This window comes from Nyctereutes procyonoides, unplaced genomic scaffold (assembly GCF_905146905.1).
Source record: "Nyctereutes procyonoides isolate TBG_1078 unplaced genomic scaffold, NYPRO_anot_genome, whole genome shotgun sequence".
In the NCBI taxonomy this organism is placed as follows: domain Eukaryota; kingdom Metazoa; phylum Chordata; class Mammalia; order Carnivora; family Canidae; genus Nyctereutes; species Nyctereutes procyonoides.
Window position 1 is genome coordinate 1,375,864 of NW_026575156.1, and position 16,768 is coordinate 1,392,631.

Below are 16,768 nucleotides of genomic sequence, written 5' to 3' on the forward strand. Positions count from 1 at the left end.
ACTAACTTAACAATCATAATCCTAAATAATGCCAAAATATATATGATTAAAAACTGGGATGGGGGAATGAATTGCCTTTGAGTAGTAAGAAGTATTTGATTGTGGTATCTTATGCATAAATCTCAAAAGAAGTGATTGAATGTAAGAGCTAGACACAAAATAATAAATGGTGAATGATGTCACTTATCTACATTACCAAAATAAGCAACACTCTATGAGGTTGTGGAAGTATAATGCAGTGAGTATAATAGTTACCTTGAAGAAAAAGGATGGACTAGTGATTGAGAAGGGGCAATAGGGATACTTATGAGGGACTGTTCAAATCCTATAACTTTAAGTCCCATTTACACAAATGTAATTACTTTGTAATTATCAGTGAGATACACCTTCGTAATCTGTATGTTTTGGATTTTGTTGAAGCTATAATTTAAGAATTTATTAAGAAAAATTAGAGAACTTCAACTTCACCTCTAATTTGTAAAGATCATGGAAGTCACCACTTTCATCCTTAAAAACGAAGAGCTGGATAAACTGAAAATAAATATTTTTCTTAGACCTCTCAGAGAACTGAGGTTGCAGGGCAAACCACTACCCCAAAATCTGACTTTCTAGATTTGGAGCATTCAGAGAGAGAGTTGCAAGCTCTGACTGCCTGGAGTAGAAGCTGATGGGATCGTAATGTTAGAGGAACACTTAAATGGTAATTTTTATGAACTCATAGAGAATAAACTATGGGGTTAGCTTGAAAATGAGAATTTTCTGGTGGCTACAGTCTTAGGTAGCTATATTACCTAGACTATATTAGTCAGAGTTCCCCAGAGAAATAGGACAAACAGAATATATGTATAAGAAAAAAATTATTTTAAGGAATTGTCTCACACAGTTATGAAGAGTGAGAAGTCCTATAATTTACCATCTGTGAACTGAAGACCCAGGGGAAACAGTGGTATAATTCAGACCAGGTCCAAAGCCTGAGAAGTGGGATCCCTGAGGCAGAAGATCAATGCTGGCAGCTGAAATAATCCAGCAGGAAGAAAAAAGGGACAAATTTCCCTTTAACACATACATGTATACATTTTTTTCATTGTGTTGCATACAGCTGCATTGTCTAACAAACCATATACTCAGTTATTGACCATCATATACTAATTATCTACAGAACATGAGGTGTATTATATTGCTTGTAAGACTTTTCTGAAGAAATAGATCATGTTAAAAGTAATTTTCATGACAAATTAAACACCAAGTGGCCTGAAGCTTTTATGTAACCTTTGTTTAAGGGAGCAATATATATATATATGCATATTTTCCTAGAATGAGTTTGTTTAAAATTTTTAATATTCATAGAATGCACAAAGCCATTGCATTATATAGATTAAGATAAATCACAAATATGAATTATTGACTTATTAGTTTGGCAACAAATCCAAAGCTTGACAGTACCCTTGGTTAGCAATGCTATGGGAAAATAGGCATTCCGAAGCATTGCTTGTGGCAATGCAGATTGATAGTCTTTATTGGAGGGGTATTAGAACTTTATCGTTAGTATCTACGCACTTCGTCTTTGACCCAGCTAATCTTACTTCTGAAAACTTATCCAGATGATTTACCTCTAATACTACAAGAATATGTATGATGGGGGTGCCTGAGTGGTTCAGTTGGTTAAATCTTTGCCTTCTGCTCAGGTCATGACCCTGGGATCCCAGGATCAAGCACCACGTTGGGTTCCCAGCTGGGCGGGGAGTCTACTTCTCCTTCTGACCTTTCTGCCTTTCATATTATCTTTCATTCACTCGGTCTCTCAAAAAAGTCTTTAAAACTTTATATATGATGTTAATTGAGCCATTATCTATTATGGCAAAATAAAGAGAAAAAAACCTTACTTGGCCATTTATGAAATTGATTCAATAAATTATGGCCGAATAAACTGTGAACTGATATGGGGTGATTTTAGGCTATATTAAATGAAAACAAACAAACAAACAAAAAACCATGAAAAATGTAGCAAAAATTTTGAGATTTTTTTTTTTTAAATAAAGGAAAAATAACAGGAACTCATGAAATCAGTAAAGGAGTAGATGGGTAAAAATGGAGAGGACGGCATGGAAGAGGATGTTCCACTTCACCAGCATGGAGGAACATTCATCTCATTCCTGCTGCCTAACCACACGAAAACTCCAACTTATCTTCCCTTTCCTGTTCTTTTTTTTTTTTTTTTAATTTTTATTTATTTATGATAGTCAGAGAGAGAGAGAGAGAGAGAGAGAGAGAGAGAGAGAGAGGCACAGAGACATAGACAGAGGGAAAAGCAGGCTCCATGCATCAGGAGCCCAATGTGGGATTCAATCCCGGGTCTCCAGGATCGCGCCCTGGGCCAAAGGCAGGCGCCAAACCGCTGCGCCACCCAGGGATCCCCCCTTTCCTGTTCTTAAGCCACATTGAGACCTTCTCGTAGGAAGTCTTTCCTCCTCTCCTGAGAAAGCCTTCTTCTTTTTTTTTTTTTAATTTTTTAAATTTATTTATGATAGTCACACAGAGAGGGAGAGAAAGAGGCAGAGACATAAGCAGAGGGAGAAGCAGGCTCCATGCACCGGGAGCCCGATGTGGGACTCTATTCCGGGTCTCCAGGATCACGCCCTGGGCCAAAGGCAGGTTCTAAACCGCTGTGCCACCCAGGGATCCCCTGAGAAAGCCTTCTTAGGTGAGTAATAACCTTTCCCTTTTCCTCCTTGTGTGTGTGTGTTGTCATCATTTCAATATCTGAACCAATTTGGGCTGCAGAATCTATGCCTTGTCTATGTAGGGTAACCACAACAATTTCTGAAAAACTTGGCTTTTAAGAACCTTATTGTATGATCTTACATTTGCAGTTCAAATAATATTTGAATATTATTACTACCATTTTAAGGTCATTGAAGAAGGAATTCATCATTTGTTATATCTAAATGCAATAATAAAGTGAAGATTTGGATCTAAGGGGTTGTGTTGTTTCTGCAGAATCAATTCAATTATCACTTTATATAATTGTTAAATATCTACAAGTCAATCTAAATACATGATCTTGCTTAGACATATTATACACTTTAATTTTAGCCTTTGGGAAATACAATTTACCTTTGGATGGTTTGAATCAAGAAGTTTATTTAAGACAGTTAAAGACATTTTGAAATTACCTTCTGAAACTAAAACCATGTGCTGATTTATGAGCTCTGTCTTTGAACTTACCTATAAATTTAGAATTTTGTAAATGGAAATGTATTCTTTTCACATGGAACATATTTTTCCTTTAGCTGTGCTTTGGTAAGCTGCAAAGTCAAAGATATGAACTAAAGCACCTATATTCTGAAATATACTAAGGTAAAGCTCCTGAGGTTGACTCAAATTCTAATCCTTATTTTCTCAACTTTCTCCTTTGTTATAAATATTACCCTCTCCCTTGAATGTTTATATCTGCTCCGTAATGTATGGGAATACAAAATTTTCACACACTTATACAGTATTAAAAATGTTTGTTATTCACTATTTTGTGCTGATAGGTAAACCGATAAGTCATTTAAAAAATATTACTGTGTTTTGTTCTTTAATAGCACTACAGTCTTATAAATCAGTATTAAAGAAGGCTTTAGCCCGCTAGGCTAGAACAGCTTGTTTGAACCTCTTATGATGTTTATATAGAGTCAAAAGTTAAACTTTGCATATTGAATAAAATATGGCAGAAAGATGACTTCATTGCAAAGCTTTCAACCTGCAAGCTGGAAAACTCAAGGCTGTAAGAACAATCAGTTCTGAGTTGCTCACAAACTAAGGGTTTTACTGGAATAAATGTCGAAGTTATTTGGCTTTTTCAGCTGATTGGTTGCTAATGGTGTTCTTTGTTATTTAGATCAAGGTAGCTCAGTCAAGGGAACTGAGGAGTCCAGAGATAGCATGAACTATAGCATGAACTTGGTGTTTGGCAATTGGCTGATGTCCTCTGCTAAATTCTGAGATGAGCTATAAATTCCTGTAACGCTAGGTTGGTTGAGTTTCTTTTATTTACCTGTGTTGACTGTCTCCATTTTGTCCTTGACTTAAGTGACTCCACTTTAGTTTGGTTTTACATTGGCTATTGTATATACACTTTACACATATATTTTGAATTAATGTTTATAGCATATAGGTGAAAAATTAAAAAAAGAAACTTCTATTATCTTTTAAGTAAATTTATCCTAATGCACTGTCATTTGCTAATACCAGTATTATTTTTATTATTATTAAAATGAATTAATAAAATACCTTATTTTCTGGAGCTTAACACACTGTAAAAATATTTTTTAGCATATGGAACCTCTTAAAATAGCATCTTCACTCTACAAATGTCATGCTTCCTTTGTAATCAGAGAGACCTTAACTGTTTGTTATAAGTTTAAGCAGGTATTTTCAGTGCCCGAGGGCAATGTCCAATGCAAATTTAAAGGGCATTTATGGATAACATGTAGACATAATATAAGTTCACTTTAAAGCTGAAGGAAACAAGGATCCACCATTCTTAAGTGATAAAAAAAAAAGGATGCGAGTCCAAATTTTCTGCCTCCCAATCTAATTTCTTCCTACATCATTTCCAAAAATGGATAATTTCTTCATTTATGTTAGTAGTTTATTAATTTATCAGGTATATTTATTAAATCCTAACCCTTTATCATATTTCTATGTAATTTATATATTGCATAATAATATCAAATAAATTTAATTCATGCAATCATTAATTTCTTCTTCTATAAAATAAATACTTTTTTGATCCCCAGTACTTACAAAATACTGAACTAGCTAGGCAGCTAAAAATAAAGAACAATAAGAAATGACTTTTTATTTTCTTTTCCATGTAGCACATTAGATGTAGATAAGGTTAAAACATGGAAGCAAATAATTACAATGAAGTTGCCTAACTGAGGAAGTGAGAAGTTCAGCCAGGATTAATAGAAGTCTTTGTAAAGTAACACCTGATTTAGAAATTCAGAAACATTAATCTAGGAGAAGAATCAGGAATTAAAAGTATTCCATGCCAAAGATTCAATTAATCTCTGGTGTTATTTGCATAGAAATGTTAACATTCTAACTAGATTGCTTGATACCAGGGATGATTTGTATTCTAATACTCTTGTATATAGAACATTCTTAGTATTGGCTTTTCTAGAATGTAAGTATTACATTAGCTTACATTTTATTGCATTGGAATAATGACAAAGCAATTCAAAGAACCTCTGAGTTGAATATAAGTGAAAATATTATCAGTAGAAGAAACTCAGACATTAAAGTTGACTGTACATCTTATCTTCCTTCCAAGGCATTGTCCATTTGCTAGAACACCTGCCATCTTGGATTCTAAAAAAGTAATTTCATTTTAGCTGCTAGAAAAGTCTTCCAAACAGTTTTCCCATTGAACTTATGTATTGTTCTAAGTGTCGATTTTTGAAACAGTATAAAATAAATAAGTCATTTTTTTCTTCTGTATAGCCATTTTGACACATTGTGTATATCTTTAAGATCTAGCTTATGGATTGTAGAGATCTTAATTTAGTATTCAGGTGATCTAATCCTTTTATTATCCATCCAGTTTATATGACCTCTTAATCATATTCAACTGTGAAATTACATGTTTCAATTTACATTGTTAAAGAATAGAGTATATTAATATCCATTGCCTAGATGGCCATGTTAGAATTTAGGTAGACTAGAAAAGATAATAAAAACAGAAGATGACATCAAAACAAGTTTTGACCAAGTATTTTGATATCCTTAAATTACAGTTTTTATGTATATGTAATAAAGAAAATATCTACTTTACACAGATTTTACTTAGATTAAACAAGTTTGAATTAAAAGTATGCAATGAGTGACTTGTATAGAAAAAAATTAGGCTAAGTCAAGACAGTGTTCTTGTCTGAAAACATTTATGTTTATTATTTTTATTTTTTTAAAGGTTTGATTCATTCATGAAGGACACACAGAGAGAGAGAGAGAGAGACAGAGAGAGAGAGAGACAGACAGAGGGAGAGGCAGGCTCTGTGTAAGGAGCCCGGTGTGGGATTTGATCCCGGGACTCCAGGATCATGCCCGGGCAGGCACTAAACTGCTGAGCCACCCAGTGATCCCTATGTTTATTATTATTACTATTATTATTATTAATTATTATTATTATTGTTACTGAGACATAATAGACATATAACATTGTGTAAGTTCAAGGTGTACACTGTGTTGATTTGGTACATTTTACATTCTGCAATATGATTACCACCATAGCATTAGCTAACACTTCTTCATGTCATATAATTACCATTTCTCTTTTGTGATGAGAACAATTAAGGTCTTTGCAAATTTGAAGTGTTTTTTGTGTGCAACCATTTGGGTGTATCTTCATGTTCTGAGATTTTGATGATCCTGGGCCATTTGTCTTTTCAAGTTGCTGGTACTCTTGACAGAGGTGAATTAATAAAATGTGAAGTACTCACATTTTAATGTGAAGCGACAGTATTTGATTGGGATGTGCTTTTAAATCAGTTTCCTCATTGGGTGAAGTTAAAAAAAAAAAAACGGTCAATTATCTTACACTGTCTTTTCAGTGTTTCCTGTCTGCTTCGGATATGTTAAAGTTCAGTGGGGCCAATTGCTCAATGATTGGTATTTCTGCACAAGACTTTCTCAGAATCCTATACAATAACTTGGAAAATCCTCTGGTCCAGGTTTGTAAAACAGCTTTTTACACATGATTTTAGGCACTTCTGCTTTTGGCTGCAAAGTCTGGAAGGAAGAAATTATTGGCATGGTTGAATGTCTGGAAAAGCTGTTGACACAATGGCTAATGTAAGCTTGAATACATTTTTTTAATGGTCCCCTTCGATTAAGCTCATTAGTAATTCAATACCATATTAACACATAGTAATGATGGAGAAGTCAGTCACAGTACCCTAGTACTTGCAAGTACCCTACACTTGAAACACGCTACTTTTCCTATAGTAGTACCTTGAACTTTAGTAAATCCATTTCTTTAAACTGAAGTTTTACAATCAATACAATGCACCTAACAGTTCCTACTTCACTAGTTTGTTGGAAAGATTAAAAGAGACATGAGATCTCATGGAAAGCACAAAACCTAGTGTTAAGCAGACCTACCAGTAAGTATGAATCTTTATTATTATTATTGCTGAAAATGAATGTATTTTTTTTATCTTTGTGGTGTTGCAGAGCATGTGGAAAGTGTTTTGTTTTAGAGAGAGCACACATGTTCGTGCAAGTGGGGTTGGGGAGAGGGGCAGAGGGAGAGAAGAGAAAGAATCTCAAACAGACTCTCCACTGAGCGTGGAGCCCTACTTGGGGCTCAGTTTCATGACCCTGAGATCATGACCTGAGCTGAAATAAGAGTCAGCCAATTAACTGACTAAGCCATCCAGGTGCCCCAATGATGCCTGGTTTTAAGGAAACATTCTCTAGATTATTTAGAGCAAAGTTACATTAGATTCAGAGATGTACCAATTAGTCAGTTAATTATATACTAGTTAAACACTTGTGAACTACAATAATTAGGTAGAATTTTTTCTCTCCATTTCACTAAACACTATGTCACAGAAAGCTAATTTTACCAAAGCAGATAATTATAAACTATGTTTACATCTCTACTACTACATCTCTGTATTTTGGGAAGCTGAGGAATAAAAACCAGATAATTCCTCGTCTTAGAAAAGTATTCATGAACACTTAAAAACTCTTTTCTTGGGGATCCTTGGGTAGCTTAGCGATTTGGTGCCTACCTTTGGCCCAGGGTGTGATCCTGGAGTCCCGTGTCGGGCTCCCGGCATGGAGCCTGCTTATTCCTCTGCTATGTCTCTCTCTCTCTCTCTCTTCTATAATGAATAAATAAATAAATAAATCATTAAACAAAAAACAAAAAACTTTTTTCTCTGGAATGTCGTAGCTTCCAGGATTCTAGAGGGGGATCACCCTATGCCTTTTTTCTCCCTGTCTCTCTCTGGTTTTCTATCTCTGTCCCTCTCTGTGTCTCTCTCCCCGTCTTACAACACACATAGACACACACATAACCTTTTTCCTTTCTTTTAAGAATTTATTTATTTATTTATTTATTTATTTATTTATTTATTTATTATTTATTTATTTATTTGAGAGAGATGAGAGAGAGAGAGAGAGAGAGAGAGCACAAGCTGGGAGAGGGGCAGAGGGAGAAGGAGGAACAGACTCTGCTGAGCAATGGGCCTGACATGGGGCTTGATCCCAGGACCCTGAGATCATGACCTGAGCCAAGGGCGAATGCTTAACTGATTGAGCCATCCAGAAGCCCCACACTTTTTTTTACTAATTGTTGTCTTGATACTTAGTGTCTCTAGTGTAATGGAAAACACTTTTTCTTACCTTTGAGTATTGTTAATGGCACCCTTAATATCTTCTTTGACATCAAGAAATGTATTTATTAAGAGGCATCTAAGGAATAGTTTCACTCTACCTGATGATGTTAGTTAATACAATAGCATTAATCAGAATTGGTGGTGATGTTTCCTTAAGATTCAATGTACTATCCCAAAATAGCCTCCTAAGAAGACTTATAGATACTTTGGGTTAAAGAGGACTCTAGGAATTATTGATAGAGAAATCAAAATCTAAAAGAAATAATGTGTATTTAACAGATATATTTATTTTCAGTCACTGTTACACAGTTATGTTAATTAAACAGCAAATATATTTAAAGTCATATACTTGTTTAACAATGGTACTTTATTGACTGTTTTTAGAGATAGTAACAAAAATGAGCATCTCTAACTTGGATTGACATTGATTTCAGAAGCAAATAATTTAGTTATTTTATCCTTATGTGGTTTACATTTTTACCTCATGCCATTATCCCATGGCCATTTTTTTTAGAAAGAAAAAATGGCCATTTTTTTAGAAAGAAAAAATAATACTACAAATATCAAGATGTTTTAAATCAAGGAATCTTTATGAATAGAAGGACCTCTTAATCAACACAATTTTTCTTGGAAGTAGTAGTTCCATATATACAGTTGTTTTATGAATTCTAGGTAATAATGAATTCTCCAAGAATGGAAAATAACCTTCTTATTATATTGCTACTGAATACATTGATAACAATGTACTATTAGGTTCAAGGTTTTACATTTCTTTATCAAGTTTTGAGTTTGTGGAAAAAAGAATTTGTTGCAAAACAGGAAGAAACTAGTAGTTTACATTTCGGTTCAATTATAGAAGTCCATTTGTAGTTAAAATGCTCTCTCTTACTGCAGTTAACAAACGAATGGCATATGTAGCCTGAATTCAGTCCACAGTAATTTTAATGATGTTTTCTGTGTAATGGGTGCTACATAGTTAAAGGGACTGTATTTAAAGTTGTGTCACTGACAAGTGGGCAAGTCTTGTCACTTACAAGTTAGACAACTCAAGCTTCTAAGAGATTTTGCTAGTTAAAAGTTACAAAGATATATGAATTTTAAAAACTCAATCACACATAGTATCTGGTTTATAACTAGAGTAATATTATAACTTATTTGATGCTTCTTTGACTAATTGTTGTCCAAACTAGATGTAGATTTTGTGTAGTTGAAACTTACACAATTTGAGAGGAGGGATCTTTAAGTATGGGATTCTCGAAAGGGGACCATCCTCCCCAGTCCCTTGCCTGGGGATTTTGGAGCTATCTGGACATTATTTTATTGTCAGAGTTACCGGAATCTAGTGGGTAGGGTATATGAATGATGCTAAGTAACCTATAATGCACAGACTAGCTCCCCACAAAACAGAATTATCCAACCAAAATTGCTAATAGTGCTCCTGTTGAGCAATGCTTCTTTATATTACAGAATGAAAATTCAAAATGTAAAATTAGACACAGGGATAAGTGAGGGACTCTGAAAGATAAGCTTCTTTAATTTCATGGGTAAAACCGTTTCAGCTATTACTCCAGTACAAAATCCCAAATCAAATGTCTTTCTTTTTGGATACTGACTGCATTAGACCTTATAAATTTTCACCTCTGGCTAAAGGTTTCAGAGGAGTGGAGGAACTAATGTGCTTTAAATGGAAGGTCTCTATCTAATGAATTTAAAAGACAACTACATAATACATGATAATGAGGTTGGCAAGCACCATGCTACAATTTGATTAAGTTAATGGAGTCTAGGGGGGAAAATCAGACAGAAACTTCAGAAATTGAAGGTGACATTTTTCTAGAAGTAGCAAATTAATGAAAGTAAGAAGTATTTTTAAATTAATTTTTAAATTTATTCTATAACGTCTGCGCTTCATGGTCATTCAAAAGTTTTGCACAACTCTATTAAGGTATATTGCAAGTCATGTGTTCACCTCTTATCCATGATGGATAGCTATTAAGAAAGCATATGCCAGGTGGCCTTGGTACATGTGGCATCAACTCATGCACCACAGTCCCCTTCCCTTCACACACACACACACACACACACACACACACACACACACTTGTTTCAGGCTTTCTAAAAATAGCCTGAGTCTAACAACTGGAATGTTAAAAAAAATGTAATTTGTATGTAATTTTTCTATATTGTTTATAGTAAATGTAATATGGCTTACATATAGGTTACCTCCAAAGTATCAGGGGAACCACAGGGTATTGGTATCTAGTCTAGCCAAACTCAGACTCTGCTCTACACCACTTACACTTAGTACCTTTTGAGAGGGTCATCACTTAGGACTTTGTGAAATCACTAATTATTTAACTTGTGTCCTTGTGTAACCTTACCTTGTGCAGAGAAACACTGTCAGAATTACTGATTTATGTTACTTTAAACAGTGTTTCTGCAGTGTGTGCTATTTTGTTAAATACAGCTGATTTCAATCTTTCAGAAAGTTAAAAAATAAATAGATACTGCTTTGGTTATTTGAGAGTTTAAATTTAATATGGAAGAAAGAAACTGGGAATATAGAGTTATATATATATGAAATATATTAAATATCTAAAGCAATATTCACTTATACCTAAAAATAAAACCAATATTAGCTTCCATACTCATATTTTTATTTTTTCTTTTTCTTTAACAAGTTTCTTGAAAGAGTACTCTGTATTTGCTCTCTTAGTGTCCCAGCTGTATGCAGAGTCCTTGATACATTCTGCGCTCTCCCCTCCTCCCTGCCCCTATGCCAAATCATAAATGCTTTCTTGAGGAACATCATTGAGCTCCTAGGTTCCTAGCCTCCTAGATATAAGCATACCATTAAGTTCCTATGTCTGTCAATTGACAGATTCTTCTTTACCATCAGTCTTTTTTTATAATTGTTTTTGTTTATTCAAATAATGTTTTCATGTATTAGATGTAAACAAAATAAAAATCAAAACATAAATATTGGTGGGGTTGTGGAGACACTGGAATTCATGCCCACTGTTGGTGGGACTGTAAAATGCTGTAGCCACTATGGAAAAGAGTATGGAGGTTCCAAAAAAAAAAAAAAAAAACACCTACCTAGAACTACCATACTACCATACCATACAAAAATGCCACTTCTGAGTATATATCCAAAAGAATCAAAATCAGGATCTCAAAGACATATCTATACTCCTGTGTCCACGGCAGCATTACTCATAATAGCCAAGATACAGAAATAACCTAAGTATCTTTTAATGGATAAATTGATAAATAAATTGTTGTGTACATATACAACTGATTATTAACATTATTCCTGAAACATTCAAGGATTTTTTTTTTTTAGCTAAGATACCATCTCTTTAAGTAAACAATCTTTTAATTTTTTTTTTTTTTTATTTATTTATGACAGTCACAGAGAGAGAAGGAGAGAGAGGCAGAGACATAGGCAGATGGAGAAGCAGGCTCCATGCACCGGGAGCCCGATGTGGGATTCGATCCCGGGTCTCCAGGATCGCGCCCTGGGCCAAAGGCAGGCGCCAAACCGCTGCGCCACCCAGGGATCCCAGTAAACAATCTTTTAATCTCTAGTGAGTCCAGGTCTGAGTGAAGCTGCCATAAAGGGAGCACCATGTTTGCACTTAGGACCTGTATCTTCTTATATTGTCATATCCATTGTTTCAAGGGTCTAGGTTCCTTCTTTCTGTTTTTCGTTTTGTTTCATTTTAATCCTTATTTCTTCTCCACTTCCTTTGATCATCTACAAACCAGAATGTATTGTTTTTACTTAATTTTGTATAACTCTTCTATACTTTCCTTCTTTGTTAACTTACCTATTGCCACATTTTCACTTATTATTAATGTTCAACTGGTGATGGGACTGCATCTGTAGTGCCAAGACCCATGCTGTATTTCAGGCTATATAAACTAGGATACTCTTAGCAGCTAAGTTTCTCTTCTCGTTATCACCATTTCCTATAAAGCTTTCCTTTGGCTTTTGTATTTTCTTTTTATATCTTGTAATTTTCTTAAATAAACTTCCAAATCAATGAATCTCAAACCTTAAATATATATTTTAACATTTACTTTCTTATTCCCCCATATCATTTAAATTATTAACAGCTATTCACTGTCACTTCCTCCTTCTCTTAGTTGTCTTTTCTATGACCATTTTCCCAGCAAATTGTCATCACCATCAAAACAAAACAAAGCCACCATCCTGTTATCTGATTAATATTTCTCATTCTAGTAATTCTACATTACTTAATAAACAACAGGAAACTGTAATGATTTGGAGTTCCAGGATATTTAGTGACATTTCTGGATTTATTTAATCCTTGTAATAACCCAGAATAACATTTTTTATAAAGATTCATTTCACATATTGGAGGCCTCCAATCTTTTGGCGTTCTTTTTGATTCTTGTTAAATATTTTGAAATACAAGGTTAGATGACTAGTGTAATGACAACTGCTAGGTAACTGGAATGGTCTTTTATATGTTTAAAGCTAAAATAGACAAGTAAATCTTCAAAAATCCTGCAAGAAAAAAAAAAATCCTGCAAGAGAAAATTGGTGTTATCAGCTCATTTTATCCATATATGATACTTCACATTTGAAATTAATTCAGGTTTTGCCACACATAGATATTAATGAGATAAATATAGTTAATTTCAGTTATACTATGATCAATGATATAGTAATTAAATTCCTCATATGTGAGTACCATACCTCACTGGAAATTTGGAACAAGCAACAAATGACAATATAAAAAAGTACAGTATCAAGTTTAAAGTTGTCCATTATCATTCCAATTTAATATGTTATACAAACTTTGACCATCTGGTCTACTTCACAGTATAATTCTTTTTTAAAATTTTAATTGATTAGGAGATCATTTAGGAATGATATTTCCCCTTATAAATACTCATTTTTATGCTTAAGTATAATCCTGGGCTGCCCGAACATTTTTTTCTATTTTAAACTTGGAGATCATATAAAGCATTTGTGTCTGATTTGGAGGTCAAGTGCCCTTTAATTTAATAGCTGAATAATTAGGATAAAAAAATCCAATCAATAAGAGCTTTTTAAAAATACCTTTTTGGGGGGCAGCCGGGGTGGCTCAGAGGTTTAGAGCCACCTTCCGGCTAGGGCAGGATCCTGGAGCCCCAGGATCGAGTCCCACGTCGGGCTCCCTGCATGGAGCCTGCTTCTCCCTCTGCCTGTGTCTCTGCCTCTCTCTTTCTGTGTCTCAAGAATAAATAAGCAAAATCTTTTTTAAAGATACCTTTTTTGACAAATATTTGAAATACTCAAGAATATATGCGGGATATATATCTAAGCCATGAAACATCATAGAGAATCGAACACTTAGGGAACACAAAATCACACCAACACTATTATTAATAATATCGAGGTGATGTCTCTCTCTTTTTTCCATGTCCCTTGTGGTTACCATCCCTGCATCATCTCATACAAAAAACCAGTGATAAAAATTTTATCGGTTTCTTTTCTCCTTAATAATTTTATTGATGCGAGGATCTTATAAGTAACATATTACTTAGTTTTGCTCATATTTACTCATTATAAAAAGCTTCAGGGGTACCTGGGGGGCTTAGTTGGTTAAGCTTCTGACTCAATTTCAGCTCAGGTCATGATCTCAGGGTTGTGAAGTTGAGCTCTATGTGGGGCTATATGCTGGGTGTGGAGCTTGCTTAAGATTCTCTCCCTCCCTCTCTCTCTCTGCTCCTCCCTCCACCTCTCTCTCTCTCTCTCTCTCTCTCTTTCTTTCCCTCTCTCTCTCTCATAGATAAATAAATAAATAATAAATAAATAAATAAATAAATAAATAAATAAATAAATAAAGCTTCATACTCTATGGAAAGTTCTAGGACTGGCTAGAATATATTTGTAAGATCAGGAATATATTTATATATTTACAAATATTTCTAAATCATGAAACTGTAGTTAGAATATATTTGTAAGATCATGCAACCATAGTTCATTTTCTTAAATGTATTAATCTCATAGTGGACACATAGAAGAGTTTCTAGGGTATATAGCTATGAAAGGATTTTTTTTTTATCTTTGGAATATTTTTATAGTAAAATTATTGGTTTGGATATTTGTACTACTATCTGAGGTTTCCAAAATACAAAACATTTATAACATGTTAAGATATTTAAAAATACTGAATAACATCTTAGGAAGTATAAAAATTCTACTATAGTAAGCTAAAATATCTAATTCAAAGATTCGTCCTGACCTAAATAGCAGGAATATCTTGCTTGCCTATTTAGAAATCCATAAGAAGAGTCATTAATTGTTATGATTTTTTCTCAATTAACATAATAATTTATAAGCACTATTTAATGCCTTGATGGAACTCAGAACTATACTCAAAATAAATGGCAATCTACCAGATTGATTTTTCTTGATTATTTTATTAGGAAACAGCATTCTAAATTATTAAAATCTGTCTTTAAATCACATCTCTAAATTTATGCCTTAGAGAAAGATACAAGAAAATGAAAGTTTATGATTTTACTCACATTTCTTTTATAAATGTTCTATTATGCTTCAGAGAATAGATGTGCACGTGGATAACAATTTTTAAGAAATAAAATTTAGAAAAATCCATTCTTCATTAGGAATCTAAGGAAACGTTAGCTTTGCTATGGATACGTAGCCAGTTGGCAAATGTGACTCTTACTTATTGATGAGAGCTGTTTTTAAGTACACAGCTATGATGGAAAGTATAACAGTCATCCATCTAGAAACACTTTACCAACAGAAAAGATAAATGGTGATGGTGATTTCTTTTTCAAAAGATAGTGTAACCATGCTTGATAAAACTAAACAAAATGAAGTTTTAAATCATCATAGAAATTCCATTTGCAATTCTATGGACTTCAGAGAACATATGAATGTTGATTTGTTTGATTATGAATATTAAAGTGAATTCAAGTAAGTTGTTAAAATCTTTAAAGTGCATTTAAAAAACCGACAAATTTTTCAGAAAAGTTGTACCTTCCTGCTAGTTGCTAGCCAGACTTTTATACGCTGTCTAAGTAACTCAAACTCTGATTGAACAGGTTAGAAAACGAGGCTGGCAGCGCTGTCACTGGATATTCCCTATCTCTGTGAAGAAATCTCCTGGGGCTACTGTTAATCTGCACTTCAGTGTGCTCTGCATCTGCAGACACTCATTTTTCTTTTTAGACCGCCTTTTATTGCAGTGGAACATTGTACACAATTTCTGCCTTCTTTCTGGCTAAAGACTGAGCTCTATGGTTTAGTGCACTAGTGTCCTTTATCTGAGGTCAATAAGATGCACACAAAGGGCATGCTTTGGGTGGGTATGTTTTAGCTGAAGAATTAAGGGGAATATTTCCATTCTTTAAAAAAATTGTCAAGAATCCTATGGCTAAGAAACAGAAAGGAGGTTCTGAACCACTTTAAACTACTCAAAAGTGATATGATGGGGTTCAAGAAAATCTAGATCATGCAAATAAATAGATTTCTATCTCTTTTTAGATGTGCCATGAACACAAGCCAAACAAGAACACCCGAAAAAAGCTTATCCTCATATAGTTGAGTGTATACTTACAAAGGATAAGGACCACAACTACAATACCCAAAACAGCAACAGTTCCGCATGGAACCTAAAAGCAAATTTCAGATATTGCGTTAGTGCCAAAATTCTTTGTTTATTTCAAAGATAATTTCTTTTTAAAAATATTTTGTTCCTTTACCTATACCTATATCTTTTATAATATACAGGATATGGATGCACCAAAAATGAGTTTTGAAGAGTTGTGGTTACTCTTCTATGTTTAAAATTTTTATTTTGCAGTACTTTCATAATTATGGAAAATTTGCCAAGATACAACAGAGTTTTCATATACACTGGACCTAGTTTCTCATAATAGTAACACTAACATAACTATGGGACTCGTGTCGAACTGAGAGACTAACACATGACTACACTTAGGTTTTATTTTGATATCAAGTTTTTCACTACATGCATTTCCTGTTCTAAGATTCAGTTAAGATTCCCACTTTGCATTTTATCGGCTGTGTCTCCTTAGTTTCCCTGGACTATGACAGTTTATCAGTTTCCCCTTGTCTTTCATGACCTTGATAGTTTGGAAGGGAACCAGTAAGCTATTTTGATAAGTACTCCTCAATTGGGATGTGTCTTGTCTCTTCCTCATGTCTATTCCAGGACGATTGAATTTTAGGAAGAATACTATAGAAGTGAAATGTCTTTCTCATCCTGTCTGTGAAGGGATGTATCAGTGATAGAATGGAGCACGCGATATCAACATGACCCATCACTGGTGGTGTTTAACTTGACCACATGATTAAGAAATTG